Source organism: Plecotus auritus (assembly GCF_963455305.1).
Source record: "Plecotus auritus genome assembly, chromosome: 9".
Taxonomy (NCBI): Eukaryota; Metazoa; Chordata; class Mammalia; order Chiroptera; family Vespertilionidae; genus Plecotus; species Plecotus auritus.
Genome location: NC_137783.1, coordinates 23,745,557 through 23,772,382, shown reverse-complemented (window position 1 = coordinate 23,772,382; position 26,826 = coordinate 23,745,557). Strand labels below are relative to the sequence as shown.

The 26,826-nt window shown below is 46.8% G+C and overlaps 1 protein-coding gene across 32 annotated transcripts in view; it reads right to left on the bottom strand.

The window, feature by feature from the left end:
* Positions 1-12,028, bottom strand: part of SORBS1 (sorbin and SH3 domain containing 1) — a 227,874-nt gene extending 215,846 nt beyond the window's left edge. For 27 of the 32 annotated variants that reach the window (XR_013959030.1, XM_080641432.1, XM_080641441.1 and 24 more), the window contains exon 1: positions 11,935-12,027. The gene's annotated coding sequence lies outside the window, so the exon portion shown is untranslated. Of the gene's footprint in view, positions 1-11,934 lie in introns of all 32 variants that reach the window. The other 5 variants (XR_013959029.1, XM_080641435.1, XM_080641436.1 and 2 more) reach the window with 2 other exon arrangements.
* Between the last annotated feature and the right edge of the window lie 14,798 nt (positions 12,029-26,826).

The window sequence follows — 26,826 nt, the reverse complement described above, 5'->3', positions numbered from 1 at the left end:
CTGAGTGACTTCCATGTGTCAGGCACAGTTCTAAAGACTTGCCTAACTGGATTATCTGATCCTCTGCACAATCCTATGAGGCAGGTCCCATTATTGTCTCCATTTCATAGGTGAGGCAACTGAAGCACAGAGCAGTAACTGCCCCAGAAAGCAGCAGAGCCAGGGTGTGAACCCAGGCAGCCCAAGTACAGAGACCACACTCTTAGTCACCCTCCCCCGCTAACTCACTTCAGGGAGAGAAGACCCAAACTCCAAGACAAGAGATCTGTTCCCACGCCAGGCCCATCCGGCCACATGGCCTAAAACAAGTGGCTTTTCTGGGCCTCAGTTGCCTCAACTGTGAAACACAGCTCATCACAGATGCCTGGTCCAGGAACACAGTTTCTTAGCTCTGTAGGCCCGCATTGCCCAAGAGAACTTCCTGAGATGATGGGAACATTCTAGACCTGTGCTGCCATATGGCAGCCACGAGTCCCATGTGGCTGTCGGGCACTTGAAATGTGGCTAGTGTGACTGAGAAGGTGAATTTAAAATTGTGTTTCATTTTAATTAATTTAAACTTAAATGGCCACGTGTGGCCATTTGGTACCATATTGGAAAACCAAGCTCTAGTCTATTCACCCCAGGATGGCAGGTGCCATTTCTCCCTGGTCATTACTGTATTCCCAGAGCCCAGCATAGACCCCGGAGTAATCTACTTAGTGGTCTGAGCAATTAGCTCACAAGTTTGGGAAAACCAAAATAAGTTATGAAAAAGCACTTAAATATTTTTAAACACTATAAATGCAGGATTATATCTGTCATTCATTTTCCTAGTCAATATGAATCTGATCTTAACTCATAACAATGTGAGGCCGATTAAATACATAACTACAATCTGTTTGGAAGAAATAATCCTCTACTGTCCAAGCTATAGACCAGAACTGCTATCTCTGCCGACTTTGAGATCCACCATTTGGACCCCTGGGCTCTGTAGGTGAGCCAGGGCATGCGCAGCTGAACTCCCAGAGAGCGAGGCCTCATTCTTCGAGTAGGGTCTGGGGATTCTGACAGAGCAACTCACGTTTTCATACTTCCTTGATGTACTCTTTCTAAGTGGAAAAACCGAACATACGCCTCCTATGCACCAAGAACTGTGGCAGACACAGGAGATACAAAGATGACTACAATGTGATCCTCACAAGGAGCCCACAGTCCAGAAGGAGCAAGAGGTCAAATTTACAGAGCCCTTACGCTGTGCACGGCACTGACCTACAGTCAGAAGAAAGGTATAAGCCAAGCACAATCAATTCAGTGACATATGCTGTAACAGATATATATACCAAGCCTTGCACATAGTAGGCACTCAGTGCAGTAAACAGAATCAAATCTTTTTATATTGATTGATTGATAGATTGATTTGAGAGAAAGGGGGGGGGGTGTGGAGAAAGAGAGAAAGAAACATCAATTTGTTGTTCCATATATTTATGCATTCATTGGTTGATTCTTGCCCTGACCAGGGATCAAACCCACAATCCTGGCGTATGGGAGGACACTCTAACCAACTGAGCTACCCAGCCAGGGCCCTGAATCAAATCTTGACCAACAGCTCATTTTAAGGCTGAAGAAACCAAAACACAGACGGGTTAAGTGACTTCTCAAGGTGACCCAACTAGTTAGTGATGGGGCTGAAGGTAGCACCTGCTCAACAATCTATACACTCTCTCCCCGTGCTTCTCATCGGATAGCACAGCGAGTGGCAAGATCTGCCTGTTATTATGTCTATCTCAGAATAAAACATGGATTTACTTTTGTAAGACTGTGTGTTTGGAACTTTTAAAATCTGATGACTATCGTATGCATACCTTCTTAGAAACGTGCATTCAATTATTCAAACATTTCTTAGGAATATACTATATGTCAGGCACCAGTTAAAGGCTTGAAAGAAGAGACGAAACAAACTTCTGGTCAAATCAGAGGGTTGAACAGCCATATTTATTTCTGCTCTCTCCCAAACCCCACTAAAAGTCAAGTCTGTACTTTTGTTTAATGAAAAGGAGACAACAGCAAGCAAGAAATGTCAACAGAACTCTGGAAGGCAGAGAGCTGACCACGCAGTAGCTGATTTAGGTTTCTGCTTCGTCTGCTCTGCTACGTGCAAATGGGAGGAAACCACTAAACAAGTGGCAACTTATGCCACAGAAACAGGAGAAGGCGCAGGAATTGGAGGAACCAAGGACTGTGAGAAGCAGGAGTGGATAAAAAGGAGGACAGCCTGCTAAAAGTTGGTGCAAAGAGCAATCAGAGGCCAGAGTCCCTCTACAATCTCCTCAGTCTGGTGACTCCCCTTCCTTAGCCAGCAGAAGGTGGAGGTTCCCTGTTTAGGCAAATTACACTAGACACTCTAAATTCAGACACAGTTGAGGGAGGGACACACAACTTGGGGGGGGGGTGTTAGGCAGAAAGGGGGGCAACTTTCAGAAAATAGGTGCATTGAGTGAAAGTCCATACACCCAGCCTCCTTCCCCACCAAGACTCCCAGGATGCGGGACAACCAAGCTATGACACCCCCAGGCAAACTCCTCTCCAAAAAAACCAATATACCCAGAGAAAGGGTCTATAGGCACTGACATCTAGGTGTCCCCAGCAGAAAAAAGGGATCACCCAACAATGAAATTAACAACCCCTTCCTTGTCGCACTGATGCCCTATCAGCATTTTCGGGTCCACTCTTAACGTACAAATGGACAACTCAGTGATCAGCATACACGGAAAGACGGCTCCAGTGGGAAATACAGTAACCAAAACAAGTAGAAAAAGGGACTCGGGGAACAAAGACAATGTGGGGAACCGCAGAAAAATGCCCAAAACAAACAAACAAAAACCCATTGTAAGTGAACTTATTGCACCCATGAAACAAGAACGGAAGTATTTAGAAAAGAAAGAAAAGTGAGCATTCAGAAAATAGGGAATTCTAGAAAGTAAAATATGCAAGAATGTTACATGCAAAATCATAAAAGCACGAATAAGAAATTCAAAAGGGTTGATTAAGGATAAAGCAGAAGATATCTCTCAAAGGTGAAACAAAAATAAAATGGAAAACAAAATTAAAAAATCAAAGATTTTGAAATTACTAACTCGACCCCCAGTAAGTCCAACATCCAACTAATGTGAGTTCCAGAAACAAAACACAGAAAATGGAGAAAAGGAACTGTCACAGAAATTTTCCAAAAACTGAAGGATGTGAATCTTCAGTTCAAAAGAGCATAGAAACTGTGAGGTAACCTTAATGGGATGACAGGGAGGAAGGGCAGTACTGGTATGTGGGGAGGGGAGGGGAAAAGAGGGCAATAAGGGTTCCTCTAGTCCATGGTTCTCAACCTTTCTAATGCCGCGACCCTTTAATACCGTTCATGTTGTGGTGACCCCCAACCATAAAATTATTTTCGTTGCTACTTCGTAACTGTAATTTTGCTACTGTTATGAATCGTAATGTAAATATCTGTGTTTTCCGATGGTCTTAGGCGACCCTGCTAGCGGTTCTCAACCTGTGGGTTGCGACCCACAGGTTGAGAACTGCTGCTGTAGAGCCGCTGCTGTGGGGGTCACCACAACATGAGGAACCGTATTAAAGGGTCACGGCATTAGAAAGGTTGAGAACCACTGCTCTAGTCTGAAGTAGGACATGAAAAAAATAACATCTAAAATGAACAACCAGGAACCAGTATTATAAACAGATAACTTACAAATAATCTATATATATAAAAGCCCCAAGCGACCTTTCAACTGATTGACGGGTAGCTATGACATGCGCTGACCAACTGGGGCAGACGCTCAATGCACAGGCATGGAGACATGGAACAGACTGATGAATCTCAGAGGAAAGAGGGAAGAGGGGACGGCAGGAACAGATTAACCAAAGATCTTATATGCATACTAGAGGTCCTGTGCATGCATTTGTGCACCAGTGGGGTCCCTCGGAACTAGCCTGCGGGGATCGGGCTGAAACCTGCAGTCCAACATCCCTCAAGGGGTCCCAGATTGTGAGAGGGCACAGGCCAGGCCGAGGGACCCCACTGGTGCATAAATCCATGCACCAGGCCTCTAGTATCTATAATATTAAGAGTGTAATATGCAAATCGACCGAACGACCAAACAGCAGAACGACCGTCTGGAAGACCACACTATGACGCGCACTGGTGCCAGGCCAGCCAAGGCGGGTGCAATGCAATTGGTCGGGGGGCCCCGCCATCACCCCACGATCACCCCCACAGAGGAGGCCCAGGCCACCCTCTGTGGGGCGCGATCAATTGGGGGTGGGGGACCTCCATGATCGCCCCAAAGAGGGAGGCCCAGGCTACCCGGCCGGCGGCGCTGCAGCAGGAGGGCAGGGCCTCCTTTTGTGTGGCGATCAATCACGGAGCCCTGGCCAGGTGGGCAGGGCCTCCCTCTGCTGGGCAATCTCCATTATCGATCGCCTCAAAGAGAGAGGCCCAGGCTACCCGGCTGGTGGTGCTGCGGTGGGGGGTGGGGCGATCGATCACGGGGCTCCTGGACTGTGAGAGAGAGCAGGCCAGGCTGAGGGGACCCTCCCCCCACAGTGCACAAATATCGTGTACCAGGCCTCTAGTATTATAATAGAACTAGAGGCCCGGTGCACAAAATTTGTGCACAGGGGGCGATGTCCCCCAGCCCAGCCTGCACCCTCTCCAATCTGGGACCCCTTGAGGGATGTCCCACTGCCCATTTAGGCCCAATCCTGGTAATATCGGGCCTAAATAGGCAGTGGGACATCCCTCTCACAATCCAGGACTGCTGGCTCCCAACTGCTCACCTACCTGCCTTCCCGATTGCCCTTAACTGCTTCTGCCTGCCAGCCTGATCACCCCTAACCATTCCCCTGCCAGCCTGATTGATGCCTAACTGCTCCCCTGCCAGTCTGATTGCCCCTAACTGCCCTCCCCTGCAGGCCTGGTCCCCCCGCAACTGCTCTCCCCTGCAGGCCTGGGTCCCCCCCAAGTGCCCTTCCTTGCAGGCCCAATCGCCCCCAACTTCCTCCCCTGCTGGCCTGGTCACCCCTAACAGCCCTCCCCTACAGGCTTGATCGCCCCCAACTGCGCTTCCTTGCAGGCCTGGTCCCTCCCAACTGCCCTCCCCTGCTGGACTGATGGCTCACACCTGCCCTCCCCTGCTGGCCATCTTGTGGTGGCCATCTTGTGTCCACATGGGGGCAGCCATCTTTGACCACATGGGGGCAGCCATCTTGTGTGTTGGAGTGATGGTCAATTTGCATATTACTCTTTTATTAGATAGGATAGAGGCCTGGTGCATAGGTGGGGGCCAACTGGTTTGCCCTGAACTGTGTCCCAGATCAGGGTGGGGGTTCCCTTGGGGCGTGAGGTGGCCTGGGCAAAGGGCCGGTGGTGGTTTGCAGGCCGGCCACGCCCCCTGGCAACCCAAGCGGAGGCCCTGGTATCTAGGATTTATTTATCTTCTATAATTGAAACTTTATAGCCTTCAGCGGAGGCCTGGGCCAGCCAGGGTGTGCAGGAAGCTTGGCATCCTCCATTGCTGGGGAAACCTAAGCCTCCTGCTCGCTCTGTGGCCGCAGCCATCTTGGTTGGGTTAATTTGCATACTCACTCCTGATTGGCTGGTGGGCATGGCCTGTGGGTGTATCAGAGGTGTGGTCAATTTGCATATTACTCTTTTATTAGATAGGATACAAATGATAGTAATATAAGGAGAAATGACTAAGAGTTGGAAATGACTGTGGTAGGTTGAATAATTGCCCCTTAAAGATGTTTATGTCCTAATCCCTGAACCTATAAACATGTTACATGGCAAAGGGGAATTAAAATTGCAAATGGAATTAAAGGTGCTAATTAACTGACCTTAAAATAGGGAGACTACCCTATACTATCCAGGTGAGCTGAAGTAATCACAGGGTCCTTAAAAGTGGAAGAGGGGCCAGAACCGGTTTGGCTCAGTGGATAGAGCGTCAGCCTGCGGACTGAAGGGTCCCAGGTTCGATTCCGGTCAAGGGCATGTAACTTGGTTGCGGGCACATGCCTGGTGGGAGGTGTGCAGAAGGCAACTGATCGATGTTTCTCTCTCATCGATGTTTCTGACTATCTATCCCTCTTCCTTCCTTTCTGTAAAAAATCAATAAAATATATTTAAAATAAAAAAAATAAAAGTGGAAGAGGGAGGAAGAAGAAGGGATTCAGAAGATGTGACTGTTAGAAGGACAGAGTGATGCAATGGGAGGGCTCACCTGGCCACTGGGGCTGGGAAGATGGAGGAAGGGGGGCATGAGCCAAGGAATGCAGGTGACCTCTAGAAGCTGAAAGAAGCCAGATTCTTCCCATGAGGGGATGCAGCTAGGCTACCACCTGGATCTTAACCCAGTGAGACCCTTTTTCAGACTTTTAACATACAAAACTGTAATATAAATTTCTGTTGTTTTAAGCCACTACGTTGGTGGTAATTTGTTACTTCAGTAATAGAAAATCGTGTTCGGTGACTGACTCTGGGAAGTAGATCACCAGCATGAGGGGGACACAGCCTTCTTATAAGCCTTGAGGTATTATTTGACTTTTAACTGTATATGCATATATACATCTTTAATTTAAAAAGATGAAATGCAGATTCTCTCTTGCCAGATCTCACAATCTGGTGGAGAAGACCAACAGGGAACCAGCTGTTGCTAAAAAGAAAACTTGGGAAGAAAATCTTCTTTCAGATGTCAGGGGAGTCTAAAAAGAGGAGGAGTCAGCCAGATAAAAGAGAAAAAGATCTTCTGGTGAGGGGACAAGTCCTGGTCTCTGGGGACATGGAAGAGTTCTGAAGTACTGGGGCCTCACTGGGCCTGCCAGAACCAACGGAAAAGGCTGGAGGGGCAGTTCTCAACACCACCAGATGTGACACCTGCCCCACAGCTGGCTTTTCTGGATGGAGTACAGAGTCTGCTATGAATATTTAGTGGGGACATGGACAGGTAAAGGCCCAAGAGAAACACATTTTCCTGGGCCATCAATTGTACTCAACAGTCAAGCACTTTAAATGCTTTTATTCTAAAACCCCACATATTATAGAACACAAAACTCATGTGACTTTTTAACATAAAAAACTGGAGACTTCAAGGGGATTTCTTGCTTGGGAGGCTCACTTGGTGACCATGAGCACCAAGACTCAATCTTCTGGGTAATTAATCAGAGTCAGAAGAAAAGTTTAAATGGCTAAAGCATGCATCCATCAAAGCAGCTGGGACTTCACACCAGCAACCAGTCGGTGGCTGCCTACCCTCACCACAAGATACCCTTTAGGTCCTAACCAACAAGAATCAGAAAGTTGGGAAGCAACTTATTCTTTTCCAAAGGGGACTGGGTGCTGCTCCTGCTGGGTGGGTTAGCTCAGCCTGGGGAAACAAAGAAAAATCATTGCACTGAATTTTTCAGAGGGAACACTAAAGGATCCACAGAGACACTTCCAAGGACTGAAGAGTACTCTCTTGGCCATAAGCCTGCCCACCTCCCCCACTGTACGCATGACCAGATCCACCAACAAGAGCCCGGCTCCACCACCACCACCCCCAGCCCCTTACAGTGCAGGCGTCTGTTAGAGAATACATTGCAGATAGGCTTCTAGGGCAGGAAGTCAAGAAATAGGGCACATCTCTTGGGAGAGGGTGTCCCTTGTGTCCACAATACTAGGGTGGAAACTTTTTCCATTGTTATAACTGTTTTTTGTTATAACAATAGCCACATGACAGTGAGTTGGGAATTTTTTTTCTATAAAGAGCCACTACTGACCACAAAAGAGAGAGGATGGGGGATCAATGGAAGACCACACAGAAGTAAAAAGCAATTCAATTGGGTTTGGTTTATTAGTTTCGTGTGTAAAGCACATATACATACACACATTCAAAATGAGTGAACGCAGTTGATTTCAAATTTAAAAAAGAGAAGATGAAATTTTAATGACACAATAAATACATTAAAATACACTACAAAGCTACATCATTGACAGTAAAGAAAGGATGGGGAGGAGTCGCAAAGAGAAAGATACAACAGGAGAGAAAGAGAAATGTACAGAAGAGGAAGATGTGGGAACAGGATGGGAAGATAGTGAGACAGAGGGACAGACACATGTCTAACCATACACAACAAGAAGGAACAACTAAAATCCACAGAGACACTTCCTAGGCCTCCAGAGTTAGCCAAAGTGGATTATACTGTACATGGTCAGCTGTTGGTTTGGGCTATGGACTTCCAAGTATTATCACCTATTATGCCTTTAAATGATTACAGATCTGGTTAACAACTGCTCACAGCTCTTTAATTGATCATTGAAACATTCTGAGACTTAGCTCCCCCGAAATGAGCTACAATTCAGTCAGTCATTTCCAAGTATCTCCTCTGAAAAGGAGTACATGAAACACTACCTCAAAAAACGTGCAATGAAAGTCAGAGGAGAAAATGCTGCTTGAGTTGAAAAGAAGTTCCATGGAAAACTTTTTTCATTTTCTGCTTTAGAAAAAAATAAAAGTAAAAAAACTGGGACTTCAGCAGAACTGGGTCCAACCTCAGCATTCTCCAGCATCACCACCAGCACACCTGACTTTCCACATGTTCAAGTTCAGTGAGCCCCAGTGGCTCCAAAGGCCTCAGCTGGCCCTGAAATGAAGCGGCCTCCACACTGCTATCGGAGGGTAACAGGAGTGCTCCCAAGGAGACTCCGAGTCAGTCCCAGCCCCAGGCTGGGCTCTGAGGCCACCCCCCTTGCCTAGGCCAAGGCTCTCATACTTAATTCACTCTCAGGGCTGCAGAAATCTGCTGTGTCACAGCTGATAGAGCCCTTCTCCCCACTTCCAGTTCCATCCTTTCTCCTCCAAGCTTGATGTCTGGTTTCCCCTTCCCCACCTGACCTGCCCTCAACCTCCTCCCCAGTCAGTTTCTCCAACCTCTCGGGTCTTCAGCCCCTATGTCCTCCTCACTTTATCCCATCTTAGAATCACTTCTGTCAGAGGAGGGGGGCTTCAGAGACACATTTAGAACGCAAGACCTAGAGTCTATATCCATCAGGGATTCTGCCCAGCTCTGCATCTTGCGAGCTGTATAACATCAGACAAATCACCAAACCTTCCAATCCTTCAAGTTACTCAGTGAGGGAGGTTGAACCTGACAATCACAGAGGACTCTTCCAACTCTCATGTTCTAAATATCTAAATATCTAAACAGTCACCTGTGTAACTACAAGTTAACCTATGAGTTAAGCACACAGAGAAAGAGAATGAATTATAGCAACTCCCCTCAGCATTCTACCATGCCACCCTCATCTGCCCAGCCAGCCACCCACTCTGAGGGTCTGTGCCTCTTCCTCTGGGCAGTTCTAGCTCTGAATTACTTACATACGATAAAACCTCAAGAATCACACTAATCAAGAAAAAGGTGAGTCTGAATCCAACAGAAGCTTGAGTCTTGAAACGCTTCATTCATGCCATTGAGCAATATTGTGGATTTAACATCAGTTTAGCAAACAGAAAAAAAAAATCTAAAAATGCCACCACAAACTGTACTTTTGAATCTAAGAACAGTAATTCTGTCAAGAATCCCGGAAAACAGTCTGCTCCAAAGTCCTCCACTTTACCAAGGCCCAGAGAGCAAAAGCCACTATTAGCCCAAAGCAGGTTGGTGGCTAGGATCAAAGCCAAATGTCCTGCCTCTGGTCCAAAATTTCTCCACCAAAGCTTTTTGAGACCATCCATTTCCTTTTCCACAGAGACAGAATAGATCCTAAGTTACCAGTGAGTGCCCTCTACAGCAAATCCATTTCCATGTCCAGGGAAGGGTCTAGAACTAAATCCGATGACCAGATGATTTACTAACGCTGCCTCATAAAGCTTGCTTTCCTGAGCCCTGCCCATTCATTCTCTGCAAAGAAAACCCCAGACTCTGCTATCTATACTGAACTCTATTTTGGAGAGGGGAAGTGAGGAGAGAGCTGAACAGTTCTTTGTTTTGCCAGTAAGGAGCATCTATCTGCTCGTCCTTTCCCATAACTCTTTCCTCACCCCCCAATATCCCCAAGCCCGTCAGAAAAGTTCACAGCAACTCTCCAACTAGAATAGTAAAAAGCAGGTCAGAGGAGAAGAGGGCCAACAGGAGGTGGGTGTCCAATGGAAAATGACAATACCCTCCCTCTCTGCACCCTATGGGGTAGGAAGCGTTTCTTTTCAGTTGCTAATACCCGGTAGGGAAGTCACCAGAGCTAGTTCAACTCAGGACCCTCCAGCTGAGAAATGAGCTCCCAGCAATCCTGGAGAACTAACCCTTGACTAACCAACCATCAACTCTAATAGTGCCCAACTAACAGACCAACTCCTCCCTGTGGGTGGGGGGAAAACCCTGAGACATCAGAGCTTGGCTGGCAAGGAGCTATTTAAGGAGCATCAAGAGGGTGGGGCAGAAAGTTGCTGGCAGCATCCTCTTCTTCCACCCCTCCCTCACAGCCAAACCACACACACACCCTTCACCTCTTAGATGGCCACCTATCTCACCTATGTCTCTTAAGGGCTGTAGATCTGTAGAAAATGTCCAGTATGTGTTTTCTGTCATTGAGGTTCCTGTCCACATTGGCTGCCCACCCCTCTTTTAATTGACCCCCTTCTCTTGGATCACCACCAAGCCAAAAACACAAAACTGAATCTAGAGGAGCTAGAACAAACAAACAAATAAGGAGGGGAGTGGATACAGACAAGCCATTCCTGGCCTTCACTTGTGAGAGGAAAAAGGGGGCGATGTCAGATGCCTGGCAGGCCAGAATAGTTCCATGATATCTCTAAATGAACTCCCTCCTATTGATGGTGAAATCAATGCGGCCAATTTCAGCAAGTCTGCTCTGTGACAACAGGAGCATCCTAGCGCTCAGTTTAAAACAAAAATCCAAAGGCTCAGCCAGAACATGCTGGGAAGACCCAGGGTCTGGATAAAGGGAGCCACTCTCAGTGGGATCCCTTCTGCTTTTATGTAGCTGTGTAATAGCGTAATAAATTCTGTCTGCCTGAAGAAAGCATGCACTGGTGAATTTCAAAGCCATCTTACGACAGCGGATGCAGGGGGATGCAGAATTCGATAGTACATTCCTCCATGAAAGGAACATAATGACTTCAAGCCTCTTTCCTCCTCTATCTTGAACGGAGCTACCGCTTATCAAGGAAGCCACGTCGTAAAGCAGCCAGGGGGGAGCCGGGGATGCCCGGGGAATTCGGAGAAAGGAGTCGCTTTCTGTCCATCTCGGTGATGAGCTGCCAGTCACTCTGGGGGATGGAGCATGGGCGGATGGGAGGCACGTTGTCCTCGGACGCGGACACACACATGTATCCGCTCACTCCGGCGGGCCCTAGGCCAGACCGGTCGTCCTTGGCCCCTCCCGCCGCCCTCTCCTCCAGAAGGATGCTGATGAATGAAACACCTGAGATGCCTCCATCCTGCGCTCGCTCCTTGCTTCCCCTGGCTGCGGCAGAGGAGCCTCTCCTCGGTAGTTTCACTTTACACCGCGGACCCACCCGGGCTTTGATGTCTCCTCCAGCGCCCATACTGCAGCCAGCCTGAAGCTGGCGGGCGTTCTTTCCTACCGAGGCCATGATCGCACGTACCCCCGACCCACCAAAAAAACCCTGGAATCTCCCAGAACCCCCGCACCCTGGGGAACTTTCCTTGAAAGAGTGACAGGAAGGAGGGTTCGGCCATGGGGGGCCATGGTTTCCCTGTGACTACGGGGGATGCTCGGGGGGAGGGGGTCCCCAAGTCCTTCCAATAGCTGGCCCTTTAAACGCGCCTCCTCCGAGCGCGGAACAAAGGCGCCGCCCGCGGGGGCCGGGCTGGCGCACGCCCCCGGCGCCGGCGCAGCGGACCGGGTGAGCGCGGGCGGGCGGGCGGCTGGCGCGGGCTTACCTTGCGGGTCGCCGGGCGGGCGGGCGGGCAGCGCGCGTCCTGCCCCGCTCGCACTACACGCTGCAGTTGGCCCCGCTCTGTTTTTCTGGGACTCGGCGCTGACTTCACCGACACTCCGAGGCGGGCCAATGGGCTGCGGCGGCCGCCCCCTCATTAGCATGCGTCTGGAACCGTCCACTCCGGTTGCGCTCGGGCAGCGGGCGGGGCCAGGGGGCGGGGTCGGGCTCAGTGGTGACAGGAAGGGGCGTGTGCGCCAATGGGAGGCGAGGAAGTGCCCCGCCGTCCCGCCCCGCGGCATTGTCAGCCCCGCGCGCGGGCCCGCGGTTCTCAGGCAGATAAAGCGCGCGCGGGCCCAGTTACCCTTTCAGTCCGGGCCGCAGCGGGCTAGGCTGGAGGCTGGCGCCGCGCGCCCTCTGGCCCTTCAGAGGGATCGCCCACGAGAAGCTGAGAAGGAAACTTGGACAAAAAAATAACAGCTATCATGTCTTGAGTTCATATGTTACTTAACGTCTGTGCCCAGTTTGCTCATCTGTAAAATGCCATAATAATAGTATGTAGTGAAGATGAGTATAGTTAACCTATGTAAAGCGTTTAAGTCAGTGTCTGGCTGTCAAGATACATAAATGTTTGTAACTCGTTATTATACTCTGTACCAGCCAGTGTGCTTAATGCTTCCTGGATATTTTCTCATTTGATCCTCATAGCCTTATAAGAGAGGCACTGTTATTAATCCCTGTTTTTCAAGCAGGAAAACGGAGGTGTGGTTTGAATGGCTTGCTCAAGGTCATATAGAAAGCGGTGCAATCAGGATTTGAACTCAGGCTCTGAGTGTTCATTCATGCAACACATTTATTCAGGGGCTGCATGGCAGGCATGTGCCGGGCCCTTGGGTCACTGCACAAAAACCAAGCAGGCAAGGCCCCTCCCCTCATGAAGCCTCCTTTTTAGTGAGGGAGACAAACAGGTGAATAAATAAACAAGATCACCTGCAATGTGAAAAGTAGAGTGAATAAAATAAAACAGGGTAATGTGCAAGGAGAAAAGAGTACTTTACTAGATTGAGTTCAGAGCTAACCACTGTACCATACCATCCTGACCTCCAGTTCTGCTTGTCCAAGGGCACAGGGCTAGCTGGCCTGGAACTTGCTCCCTCCAGGCTTAGCTCCCCACATCCCTGGACATCCCAGTCATCCTTGGGCTGAACAGAACTGACTTTGGTCAGCTGCCCTTGGCAATCTCCAGCCAGGGCACATTCCCAGTTAACAGGCTGTGTGTGGCAAAGTAAAGACCGGCCTTGATGACTGCACAGGGTGATGGGAAACACATCTGCTAATGTTCTTAGATGTCAAGTAACGGTGACAAGCCTTTGCTGAGCACCTGCTGTCCTCTTCTGTGTAAAAAATAGAATTTTAGAAGACCCCTCGCCACCTGGGGGCTTACTCTACAGCTGAGCAGACAAGACACCACTAGAAAACTGCTCAATCTAGGGAACCCCAGCCCAGGCCTCTCTCCACTTGCACCTCATCCTGCTGCTTTGCAAAGAACACTAGACTAGGAATCGGGCTTCCCAGGCTCCCTTACTAACTTACTCCATGACATAGGCAAGACAGTTCCTTCTGGGCCTGTAGAGTAATAAAAAGGCCTTTATCGAGCACATCTAGTCGGCTATGCACTCTTCTGTACTCGTCCTAAGAGCGTTACTTGCATTAACTCACTGACACAACACAACAAGCCCAGGAGGAATACTATAATTATCTTGAGGTTTTCCACACAAGAGGAAAATAACAGGTAGAGAGACTAAGTAAGCTGCCTACCTAGAAAATACAGGGCAACACCATCTAAAACTTTTTATTTATTGACTAGATGCCCGGTGCATGAAATTCGTGCAGGGGGGGGGGTGTGTCCCTCAGCCCAGCCAGCACCCTCTCCAATCTGGGATCCCTCTCACAATCCAGGACTGCTGGCTCCCAACTGCTTGCCTGCCTGTCTTCCTGATTGACCCTAACCACTTCTGCCTGCCAACCTGATCACCCCCTAACCACTCCCCTGACAGCCTGATTGATGCCTAACTGCTCCTCTGCCAGGCTGATTGCTGCTAACTGCCCTCCCCTGCCAGCCTGGTCATTCCTAACTGCCCTCCCCTGCAGGCCTGGTTCCCCCCAACTGCCCTCCCCTTTAGGCCTGGTCCCCCCAACTGCTCTCCCCTGCAGGCCTGGGTCCCCCCCAACTGCCCTTCCCTGTATGCCCAGTCGCCCCCAACTTCCCTCCTCTGCCAGCCTGGTCAACCCTAACTGCCCTCCCCTGCAAGCTTGATCGCCCCCAACTGCCCTCCCTTGCAGGCCTGGTCCCCCCAACTGCTCTCTCCTCCTGGCCTGATCACCCACAACTGCCCTCCCTTGCAGACCTGGTCCCTCCCAACTGCCCTCCCCTGCTGGCCATCTTGTCGCAGCCATCTTGTGTCCACATGGGGGCAGCCATCTTTGACCACATGGGGGCAGCCATCTTGTGTGTTGGAGTGATGGTCAGTTTGCATATTACTCTTTTATTAGATAGGATTGATTTGAGAGAGAGAAAGAGAGAGAAGAAACACTGATTTGTTGTTCTTACTTATGCATTCATTTGTTGATTCCTGTATGTGCCCTGACCAGGGATCAAACCTGAAACCTTGGCCTATTGGGACAGCGCTCTAACCAACTGAGCTACCCATCCAGGGCCAGAGCAACACCATTTAGAATAGAAAAAAAAAATCAAAACAACTCAAATCTCCAATTTGAGTGGATTGGATAAGAAAATTATGATACAACCAAATGACACAATACCAACAGCCATAACAAAGTGTGTAGTGACACTTATTAACACATAAAGATGCTCATAATATGTTATTGAATGAAAAAGTAGGTTGAAAACTAGTTTTATACTGCAATCCCATTAAAACTATATCTAATAGTTCTAATGGGATTATGAGTATTTTTTGTTCCTCTATATTTTTCTGATTTTTTTCTTCAAACACATCTATCAACTTGTTCAATGAGAATAAAACAAAATAATTTTAAAATGAAAAACCAGACTCTAACCGGGGGCATCTGATGTATGTGGGAAACTGCCTCAAGGAATCTAAAATGAGGCCAAAGTCTTCAAATGTGAACTCCTCTGCTGGTCCCAGTCTGTGTGACTGTTGCGTTTCTCACTGTAAAGCCTACCATTATCATTAGAATGTGTGAGCTAAATGGAAAAATACAGGAAGAACAGGAAGGAAGGGAAGAGGGCAAAACAGAGAGAAAGAAAAATCCTATCCTTTAAGATTCATCTAAAATGTCTCCTCCAGAAATTATTCAGAATCATGGTCTAATAACATTTTAAGTGAAAGCAACCCAAGAAATCATCAGAGGTAATCATGTCAATTCATTCTTATTTCCAGTCATTCACTGATTCGTCTGAGTAGCAGGCCCTGTGCTGGGCACTGGTGGCTCTTGGCTCCGTGCCTCCCAAAGGTAACCCCTGACTTAGCAGAGGCCCCTAGAAGACCAGGCCCCTGGATATGTAACCTGTGCTGAGAAGGGTCCCATGCTCCGCTCTCACCATCCTGAAATGCTTCATTTTTTAACAAGGGGCCCTGCGTTTTCATTTTGCACTGGGCCCTGTACATTATGAGGGCCTGTCCTGGGAAGGAGAAACACTAAGGCCTTATCAGTTTACCAGTGACTGAGCCTGGAGTAAAGCTCAGGGCTTCCGCTCTCCCTCCCAACCATTCACTTATATCACATGGTCTCATTCCTGGTTCCCTAGGGAAATGTGAGCACCCCTGCTTTCATTTATTCCTTTCTCACGGACTTCACCCTATTTGGCAGGAACTCATGTATGTATGGGTAGTCTATTCCTCATCCTCTCTCCAGATTGTAAATTCCATGAGGTCCTGGCTTGTGTCTGCTCACCTCAAACAGTGCTTAGCAGTGTGCTTTACACACTGTTAAAAGTCTGCTTAAATTTAATTTAATCTTATTAGTAAATCCTCATTTTCTCTTCATGTGCATCAGATTATTCCCAGCAATCCTTCTGCTGTTGGAGAGAAGTAAAAATATCAGGCAAGCCAGGATCATAAACAGGCAGGAGGAAGTGGGCCATGAGTGTGAGGAATTAGAAGAGGGAGCAGGAGAAAAAGCGAACCTATCCCTTGCGCTGTGTAGATTACTGAGGGCACAGAACGGATTTGAACCCTGGCCGGTGTGGCTCATCCTTTGCACCAAAAGGTCACTGGTTCAATTCCCGGTCAGGGCTCATGCCCAGGTTGCGGGTTCAATTCCGGATCAGGATGGGTACAGGAGGCAGCTGATCGATGTTTCTCTCTCACATCAATGTTTCTTCCCTCTCTTGCCCTCTCCCTTCCTCTCTATCTAAAATCAAAAAAATTTTAAAAAACTGATTTGATCATCGTGGAATGCCAGGTCCAAAATTCTATATTCTTTGGAGGTCAATGCTGGGGATGCTGCTTTAGGGAACTTTTGTGAGATGCATGGAGGTTGGTCAGGAGGAATGCATGGGGCCAGGTAGAAATGAGAGGGGCCGTGGGGATCGCTCTGTTTGGGAAGCAGGGCCAAAATGAACATAAATCTGTAACTCCAAAAGTCTAGTCATAGGCCTCTGTTTATCAGTCTAAAAACACTTGCTCCAACATGTCTTGTGTTGTTAGTTGGATAAAAACATGTGTACATAATAGAATCCCCATTCTATACAATTGCATTGTATTTGACCAAGTATGTAAGGTTTGACTTTGAGACTGTTTTATGCTATGAAGTAGTCAAAATAAGACATTTAAAATGTTGACCTAGAAACCAAGATGGCGGCATAGGTAAGCACCTAAACTGCTGCCTCGCACAACAATTTCAAAACTACAACTAAAAGACAGAACGGACACCATCCAGAACCACAGGAAAGCTGGCTGAGTGAAAATTCTACAACTAGAAGGAAAGAGAAAAGCTCACAGAGAATTGGAGGTACGGCAAAGGGTCTTTGTGCATGCAGAGAGGAAGGGCGGCTGAGAGCCTGGCTGACTTTCTCTGGCGGGAGGGGGAAGGAAGCCCCCGACCGCAATGAACCCCAGTTCTGACTGCACTGAACCCCAGTTCCATTAGAGCCCCTGGGGACCCACGCTCTTACAGGGGGAGTCTGGACTCTCGGGCGGAGACTCGGGAGCTGGGGAAGGCAGAGGTCTGAAGACGCGTGCGTACCAGTGCGCACAAAGGCTGCAGAGGTTGCCACAGGCTTTCCCTAGTGGAAGGGAGTCGGAGGCTCCTGACTGCACTGAGCCCCAGTTCTGACTGCACTGAACCCCAGTTCCAGGCGAGCCCCTGGGGACCCACGCTCTTGTGGGGGGAGTCTGGACTCTCGGGCGGAGACTTGGGAGCCGGGGAAGGCAGAGGTCTGAAGGCGCGCGTGTGTGCGCAAGGGCAAGGCTGACGGGAAGCCAAGACTGTCTGCTCCGCCCTGAGACTCCACCACATCCAAGCTGAGCACAGAGGCTATTGCAATTTGGCAAGTCTAATCCTATAAGGCTGTCTCCAGCACCGAACTTCTCCCAGCGTAGACACAGCTGATCCTTACAGCCAACTGGCCAGGAGGTCAATTCCTCCCAGTGATACCAACAACAATCAAGACTTAACTACAACAAGGCTGTACACACACTCCACAAAGGGGTGCACCAAAAGTGTCCACCTCAGGTTAACTGGAGAGGCCGACCCACTGGGCCATATTGGAAACCTAGCACACAAATCTACCCTTCCAACTCAGGGAAGCAGTGAAAATGCGGCGTCAAAGAAACAGATCACAAACGAAAGTAATGGAGGAAAACAAACGACTGGATATAGAATTCAAAACCACGGTTATAAGGCTTTTTAAGAAGATCCTAAAAAAGGCCGATAAATATAACGAGACCCTCGAAGATATGAAAAAGGACCAACTAGAAATTAAACATACACTGACTGAAATAAAAAATATTATACAGAGACCCAAAAACAGACAAGAGGAACACAAAAATCAAGTCAAAGAATTGAAACACAAAGAAGCAAAAACCACTCAACCGAAAAAGCAAAAAGCAAAAAAAAAAAATCCAAAAAGTTGAAGATAGTGTAAGAAGACTCTGGGACAACTTCAAGCGTACCAACATCAGAATTATGGGGGTGCCAGAAGAAGAGAGAAAGCAAGATACTGAAAACCTATTTGAAGAAATAATGACAGAAAACTTCCCCCACCTGGTGAAAGAAATAGACTTACAAGTCCAGGAAGCGCACAGAACCCCAAACAAAAGGAATCCAAAGAGGACCACACCAAGACACATCATCATTAAAATGCCAAGAGCAAAAGACAAAGAGAGAATATTAAAAGCAGCAAGAGAAAAACAGTTAATTACCTACAAGGGAGCACCCATACGATTGTCAGCTGATTTCTCAACAGAAACTATGCAGGCCGGACGGGAGTGGCAAGAAATATTGAAAGTGATGAATAGCAAGAACCTACAACCAAGATTACTCTACCCAGCAAAGTTATCATTCAGAATGAAAAGTCAGATAAAGAGCTTCACAGATAAGAAAAAGCTAAAGGAGTTCATCATCACCAAACCAGTATTATATGAAATGCTGAAAGGTATTCTTAAAGAAGAGGAAGAAGAAAAAAGTAAAGATAAAAATTATGAACAGGAGAAACCAAGATGGCGGCATAGGTAAACACCTAAACTGCTGCCTCGCACAACAATTTCAAAACTAAAACTAAAAGACAGAACGGACACCATCCAGAACCACAGGAAAGCTGGCCGAGTGAAAATTCTACAACTAGAAGGAAAGAGAAAAGCTCACAGAGAATTGGAGGTACGGCAAAGGGTCTTCGTGCGCGCAGAGAGGAAGGGCGGCTGAGAGCCTGGCTGACTTTCTCTGGCGGAAGGGGGAAGGAAGCCCCTGACCACCCTGAACCCCAGTTCTAACTGCACTGAACCCCAGTTCCGGGCGAGCCCCTGAGGACCCACGCTCTTACGGGGGGAGTCTGGACTCTCGGGCGGAGACTCGGGAGCGGGGGAAGGCAGAGGACTGAAAGCGCGCGCGCGGGCCAGTGCGCACAAAGGCTGCGGAGGTTGCCACAGGCTTTCCCTAGTGGAAGGGAGTCAGAGGCTCCTGACTGCACTGAGCCCCAGTTCTGACTGCACTGAACCCCAGTTCCAGGCGAGCCCCTGGGGACCCACGCTCTTGTGGGGGGAGTCTGGACTCTCGGGCGGAGACTCGAGCTGGGAAAGGCAGAGGTCTGAAGGCGCGCGTGTGTGCGCAAGGGCAAGGCTGACGGGAAGCCAAGACTGAGACTCCACCCCATCCAAGCTGAGCACAGAGGCTATTGCAATTTGGCAAGTCTAATCCTATAAGGCTGTCTCCAGCACCGAACTTCTCCCAGCATAGACACAGCTGATCCTTACAGCCAACTGGCCTGGAGGTCAATTCTTCCCAGTGATACCAACAACAATCAAGACTTAATTACAACAAGGCTGTACACACAGTCCACAAAGGGGTGCACCAAGAGTGTCCACCTCAGGTTAACTGGGGAGGCAGACCCACTGGGCCATATTGGAAACCTAGCACACAAATCTACCTCACCAACTCAGGGAAGCAGTGAAAATGCGGCATCAAAGAATCAGATCACAAACGAAAGAAATGGAGGAAAACAAACGACTGGATATAGAATTCAAAACCACGGTTATAAGCCTTTTCAAGAATATCCTAGAAAAACGCCAAAACCGGTTTGGCTCAGTGGATAGAGCGTCAGCCTGCGGACTGAAGGGTCCCAGGTTCGATTCCGGTCAAGGGCATGTAACTTGGTTGCGGGCACATCCCCAGTAGGAGTGTGCAAGAGGCAGCTGATCGATGTTTCTCTCTCATCGATGTTTCTAACTCTCTATCCCTCTTCCTTCCTCTCTGTAAAAAATCAATAAAATATATTAAAAAAAAAGAATATCCTAGAAAAGGCCGATAAATATAACGAGACCCTCGAAGATATGAAAAAGGACCAACTAGAAATTAAACATACACTGACTGAAATAAAAAATATTATACAGAGACCCAAAAACAGACAAGAGGAACACAAAAATCAAGTCAAAGAATTGAAATACAAAGAAGCAAAAAACACTCAACCGAAAAAGCAAAAAGCAAAAAAAAATCCAAAAAGTTGAAGATAATGTAAGAAGACTCTGGGACAACTTCAAGTGTACCAACATCAGAATTATGGGTGTGCCAGAAGAAGAGAGAGAGCAAGATACTGAAAACCTATTTGAAGAAATAATGACAGAAAACTTCCCCCACCTGGTGAAAGAAATAGACTTACAAGTCCAGGAAGCGCACAGAACCCCAAACAAAAGGAATCCAAAGAGGACCACACCAAGACACATCATAATTAAAATGCCAAGAGCAAAAGACAAAGAGAGAATATTAAAAGCAACAAGAGAAAAACAGTTAATTACCTACAAGGGAGCACCCATACGACTGTCAGCTGATTTCTCAACAGAAACTATGTAGGCCAGATGGGAGTGGCAAGAAATTTTCAATGTGATGAATAGCAAGAACCTACAACCAAGATTACTCTACCCAGCAAAGCTATCATTCAGAATTGAAGGGCAGATAAAGAGCTTCACAGATAAGAAAAAGCTGAAGGAGTTCATCACCACCAAACCAGTATTATATGAAATGCTGAAAGGTATTCTTAAAGAAGAGGAAGAAGAAAAAAGTAAAGAGAAAAATTATGAACAACAAATACATATCTGTCAACAAGTGAACCTAAAAATCAAGTGAATTAAAAACCTGAGGAACAGAATAATCTGGTGAATATAATAGAATCAGGGGCATAGAAAGGGAGTGGACTGATAATTCTCATGGGGAAAGGGGTATGGGGGGTTCATGAAGAGACTGGACAAAAACCATACACCTATGGATGAGGACAGTGCGGGGGAAGTAAGGGCAGAAGGTGGGGTGGGAAATGGGTGGAGGGGAGCTATGGGGGAAAAAAGGAGAAATAATTGTAATAATCTGAATAAAGATTTATTAAAAAAATAAAAAAAATAAAAATAAATTATGAACAACAAATACATACCTATCAACAAGTGAACCTAAAAATCAAGTGAATTAAAAACCTGAGGAACAGAATAATCTGGTGAATATAATAGAATTAGGGGCATAGAAAGGGAGTGGACTGATAATTCTCAGGGGGAAAGGGGTATGGGGGGTTCAGGAAGAGACTGGACAAAAATCATACACCTATGGATGAGGACAGTGGGGGGGGAGGTAAGGGCAGAAGGTGGGGTGGGAACCGGGTGGAGGGGAGCTATGGGGGGAAAAAGGAGAAACAATTGTAATAATCTGAATAAAGATTTATTTTAAAAAAAATTTAAAGAAAATAACAATAAAAAAAATAAATAAAATAAAAATAAAATGTTGACCTGGGTAAACCTCTGTGAGAAATCAGAAGTACAGGACAAGTCTGACCACTCCTACTGTATTAATAGAATGGCCTGCCCTAGGTCAGGGGTTTGGGAGGGGCACAAGAGGCGGGGAGCGTCTGAAGGCATCTAGCTGCAGGCGGAGGATTCATCAATGAGAATATGCTGAGTTTACTTTAGAAGACTTACTGCTCTGAAGTAATTTAGTTAATGAAGTATTTACCTGAAAAAAATCACTTGTAAGGTTAGCGAAAAAAGCCAGGAAGAAGGAATAAGCAGAGAGAGGGGAGAAAAAAGAGGGTGGTGAAGAAAAAGGGGGTGGGGGGAGGGGGGAGGGGGCAAGAGAGATCATTAAATGGCCTGAAGAAAAAAAATAAAACTTCAGAAATGGGGCAACTTAGCCTCACTAAACGAATGTAACCTTAACAAGGTTAAAAAATCAACAACAATGGTATCAAGGGAACCACTGACATGCTGGAAGCTTGCACAGGTGACTGGAAGAGTTCACTGAGGAAACCCATTACACAGGGCCAAATGGGGTCACATGGGTGCCCTGGGACAGTTCATCACAGTTTGCCAGCATTTACCAGGAGGAGATGCCCAGCGCAGTGCGCGGAGAGGGCAGGAGGGAAGGCGGCAGGAATGCCTAGCAGGTGACGGCCCCTTCTCCAGAGGTCGGTCCTCCCCCAAGCTTGCTTGCCCTGTCTCCTAAACCTTCGCTTACTTGGGCCCATTTCTATGAATGGCAGTTTCGTGCCCATCCCTTGCCACTGAGCCATCTCCTCAGGGATCTCACTGCCTGCTTCCCCAACTGGCTGCACCACGCCACTCAGCCAGGCACATGTGGCTCTCTGTGACAGGAGGTCTGGGAAAGTCCTATTTCTGGGGAGTTGGAGCCCTTTTATAACTAGCACCTGAGCAGTGCTTGCACAGCCTACCTGTTTATCTGCTCTGTCTGTGAGAAGGAGATAAACTGAAAGAATCATGTCCCCCAGTCGAGGGAGTGAGGGCAACTGGACTTTGTACAAAGGAGAAGCAGGCAGTTACCGATCTCCTCCCTTAGGCCAAGGGAACCAAGGACTTGTTCATTTGACCGTGATTAGAAATGGAGCAGAACCAGACCGCATGTTAGAACCAGGTTTCTGGAATCTGCTGCAGCCCAGCTTGCCACCTGCAGAGAAGGAGGGTTATTCATGGTGAATTCTCCAACAGGAGGAGAGTAAGGACCCCTGAAGGGTCAGTCGCAGCCCCTTTGTTCAACTCACTGTGACCCTGGACAAGGCTCAATGGTGTAAAACAATGTGATTCCACCAGCTGGTATTCGAACTGTAGGCTGCTCCACTCTTTGGTTCTATACCTGGACTAGGGCTGTAAACAGCCGGATGGTTCATGAGGGTGGGAGCAGAGCCAGCCAGGTGGCCCTGGGCTTTGGGGAGGCGACTCTCTAGTCACCCAGTTAACCGGCTTCATGTGCCTGCTCTGTTCAGGTCCTCGACCCAGTGCTGGAGAACCAGGGAACAAGGACGGGACCGTATCCTCAAGAGGTTCACAATCTAGGGGGAGAGACCAATAAACATAGAGGCAATGACAAGACAGTGTGACAGACACACTGTTTTTAAAAAATTGAGATATAATTCACATGCCAGAAGAGTCACTCTTTCAAAAGTGTCCAATCCAGTGGTTTTTAGTATATTCATAAGATTGTGCAACCATCACTAGAAATGAATTCCAGAACATTTTCATCACTGTAAAAAAACAAACACACCAAACACCCTACATCTATTGGCAGTCAGCCCCCATTTTCCTCTCCTGCCAGTGCCTGGCAACCACTAATACACTTTCTGTCTTTATAAATTTCCCTATTCTGGGCATCTCATATCAATGGAATCATACCATATACAGCCTTTTAGGTCTTTTACTTATCATACTGTTTTCAAGGTTCATCTTTGTTATAGTATGTATCAGTATTCCGTTCTTTTTATGACTGAATAACATTCCACTGTACGTATTACCACAATCTGTTGATCCCTTCAGTTCATATTCATTTGGGGTGTTTCCACTTTTGGTTATTATGAATAATGCTGCTATAAACATTCATGTACAAGCTTTTATGTGGACATATGTTTTCAGTCTCGGGTATATACCTAGTAGTGGAATTGCTAAGTCATATGGTATGTGTAACACTAACTTTTTGAGGACCTGCCAGATTCGCTTGAGTTAGGTTTCTGTTTTTTTATTTATTTTTGTTTAAATCTTGATTGTTGAAAGTATTACATATGTGGCCTTTTCCCCCTCCATTGACCTTCTCCAGCTTGCCCCCACCCTTCACCCCAGGCCTTCACCACCCTAGTGTCTGTATCAGGTTTCTGTTATTTTAAATGGCAGAGGCCAACACACCTTGCTGAATGAAAAGCAAAGGCCACTTTAGTTGTTTATGTGTGTATTATTACTGTACTTATTTTTATAAACACTTCCTGAGGATAAGTATGCTACTAATCATTTTAGATAATTTTGAAATGCAAAAACGTTTGAAAGAGAGAAAAAAAAAAAGAAAGTCATCTATATTCCTATTGCCCAAAGCTACCACTATTCCCACTTGGCTTGCTTTCTTCCGTTTCATCTTTCTTTTCTCTGTATACTTTTAAAAAGCAATGCCATATTGCATGGTTAGTTTTACATTCTGCTTTTCTCTCTGATCATTTTATTGCAAGTAGTTCACCATTCACTGTTTTATAAACTAGTCTTTATTTTATGTTTTCTTTTTGTAAATGTTATCCTTATTTTTTTTTGCTTTTGAAGAGGGGGCTAAGATGACGGGAAGAGAGACAAAGAGAGAGAGGGAGAGATTTGAGGGGAAGAGGAAGAACGTGCCATGGAGGATACATGAGAGAGAAAGGAAAGAGCAGAAGAGACCCCTGCTTGCTTTCTCGCACGGCCACATTTTATCCTGCCCGGTTGCAGAAAAGAGTTAAGGCCCTGTTGTCTTTGAGGCCTGAGAACAGCTCTCCAGTCTCTTTTTCTGGTGGCAGCGGCTGCTGTGGCTGTTGTTGTGACCTGGAGGCTGAGCCAGAGGAGGCTTCTGCAGGCTACAGTTCAAGATGGCCAATTCGCAATCCTAGCAAAATCAATCTATTGGCAACTACTGAGGCACAAATAGTTCATGCACTTTGTGGCGGATCTGCCAAATGAGACACACAGGGCTCAATCAGCAGGGAAAATCAATGTTGCAAAAATGCATTTCAATCTAGCGTTATTTCCTCCTGGGATGCCCACGACATCACATTCTATTGTTTCGATGCTTCTGTGGCAATTCTGGTCTAAGCTTCGTAGGCCAGGCCAGGAGAACTCCCTCACCCAGGGTTTCATGTGTCCAGAGGCTGGTTAAAAAAAAACAACAAGATTTGTTGGCTGTAACGCAGAGGCCTGGGCAGCCACCATTTGTGAGAAGTGAGGCCTTTCTGTGTTATAAGTAACACTAACCTCTGTGTTTCTAAACCACCCCTATAACAGGTGATGTAATTAGCAAGGAACGTAATGGTGAACTTTCAAGATAGTAAGTCACAAAAGTATTATGTCATTAACTCACATGTATAACACATAAAATATAGAGTGACGCTTTACTATCCTATCATTTTTGTGCCACTCAGTTTATTTTCTCTCAAGAATTCTAATCATAAAATTTAATAATTGTGAAAAAATTAGAAACTATTGATAAGCAAAAAAATTTTTCATCATCTCTATTAAATTTTATTTACACTTTGCCAAATTTCTCACCATGCAGAATTTTTTTAATAAAGCAAGACCATGTAGCCCAGCTGGTGTGGCTCAGTGGTTGAGCATCAACCTATGAACCAAGAGGTCATGGTTCAATTCCTGGTCAGGGCACATGCCCAGGTTTCAGGCTTGGTTCCCGGTAAGGGGCATGTAGGAGCAGCCCATCAATGATTCTCTCTCATCATTATGTTTCTCTCTCTCTCCCCCTCTCCCTTCCTCTCTGAAATCAATGAAGAGATATAAAAAAAACACAACAAAAAATATGATCCCCTAGATGACAGAACGTGATAGTACCATTAAGAGCAATAGAGAAGTCAGAATAAATACCTTGTTTGGACATCGAATAAATAATTCTATTGTTGTTGATGAGGCTGTAGCACAGGCAGATGGAATGATCTAGCAGGCAGGTGGACATGTAGGACTTGAGCTGGAGAGGGAAGTTGAGGCAGAAGGTGGCGATACGGGTACCTCTGCAGGGAGAGGGGCCTCATAGGAGTACTATGGCTTACGAAGGTCTGAGCTGGCCTGGCTGAGCCTCATTCCAAGCTTGGGCAGGGAAAGAACATACAGACCCGATACAAAGCTGCTCAAAGCTGTGCCTCTCTCCTGGGATTCCTGGCCCCGTGGCCCCATCACAGGTACTGAGAGGACTGTGCAGAAGTTGCTTATTTAAAGCCTCCAATCTGACTCCCGTTTCACCTCTAGCTGGGACAGTGCTCCTCACCCTCTCAGTGAGGAACGGGTGTACGCAGCCAGATGGTAAACTGTGAACAGAAATAAACTCTCCTCACATGTAGCAAGCATATTTATATCCAATCCTATAATACCACTGCAGGCATAATTATAGCCAGTCCCGTAATTGTGTTGCGGATATCAGGCATCAAAAACCAACAACCACATGAGCCGCAGAGACCAGGGAGGTACAGCTGTGGGGACAGGGAGTCGCAGGGCCAGCTGCTGCCCCTGAGAGGCGACTGGGTGACACAGGCAGGGCTGATCACAGCTTCGCCAGGGGCTCCGCCAACGAGGCAGGGCGGGAGATAATACTTTTGTGGGACATACAGTTCAAACTCCTGTTTCAGTCGCTCTGCATGCTTTTAGTCTTACTTTTTAAAAAATTAGAAAATCAATACTTAGTCACTGTACAAAGTTTAGGAAATATGGAAAATTATTCATAATCCCACAATCCAAAAATAGCATTGTTAGAGGGTATTATGCTAAGTGAAACAAGTCAGGCAGAGAAAGAGAAATACCATGTGATTTCGCTTATATGTGGAATCTAAAAAAACAAAATAAATGAACAAACAAAACAGAAACAAACTCCTAGATACAGAGAACAAATTGATGATTGCCAGATAGGAGGTGCGGGGGGGCATGGATAAAAAAAGGTGAAGGGATTAAGAAGTACATCTTGCCAGTTATAAAAACAGTCACGTGGAATAGCCACTGCTGTCTGTGGAGTAGCCACTTTCTGTCTCACTGCTTCACTAATAAACTCGCTCTCACTTCACACTCTAAAACACAACAAACAATAAAGACAGTCACAGGGGTATAAAGTACAGCATAGGGAAAGTAGTCAATTATATTGTAATAACTATGTCTCATACTAGGCTTATCAGGGTGATCATTTTGTAAGTCATATAAATATTTAATCACTA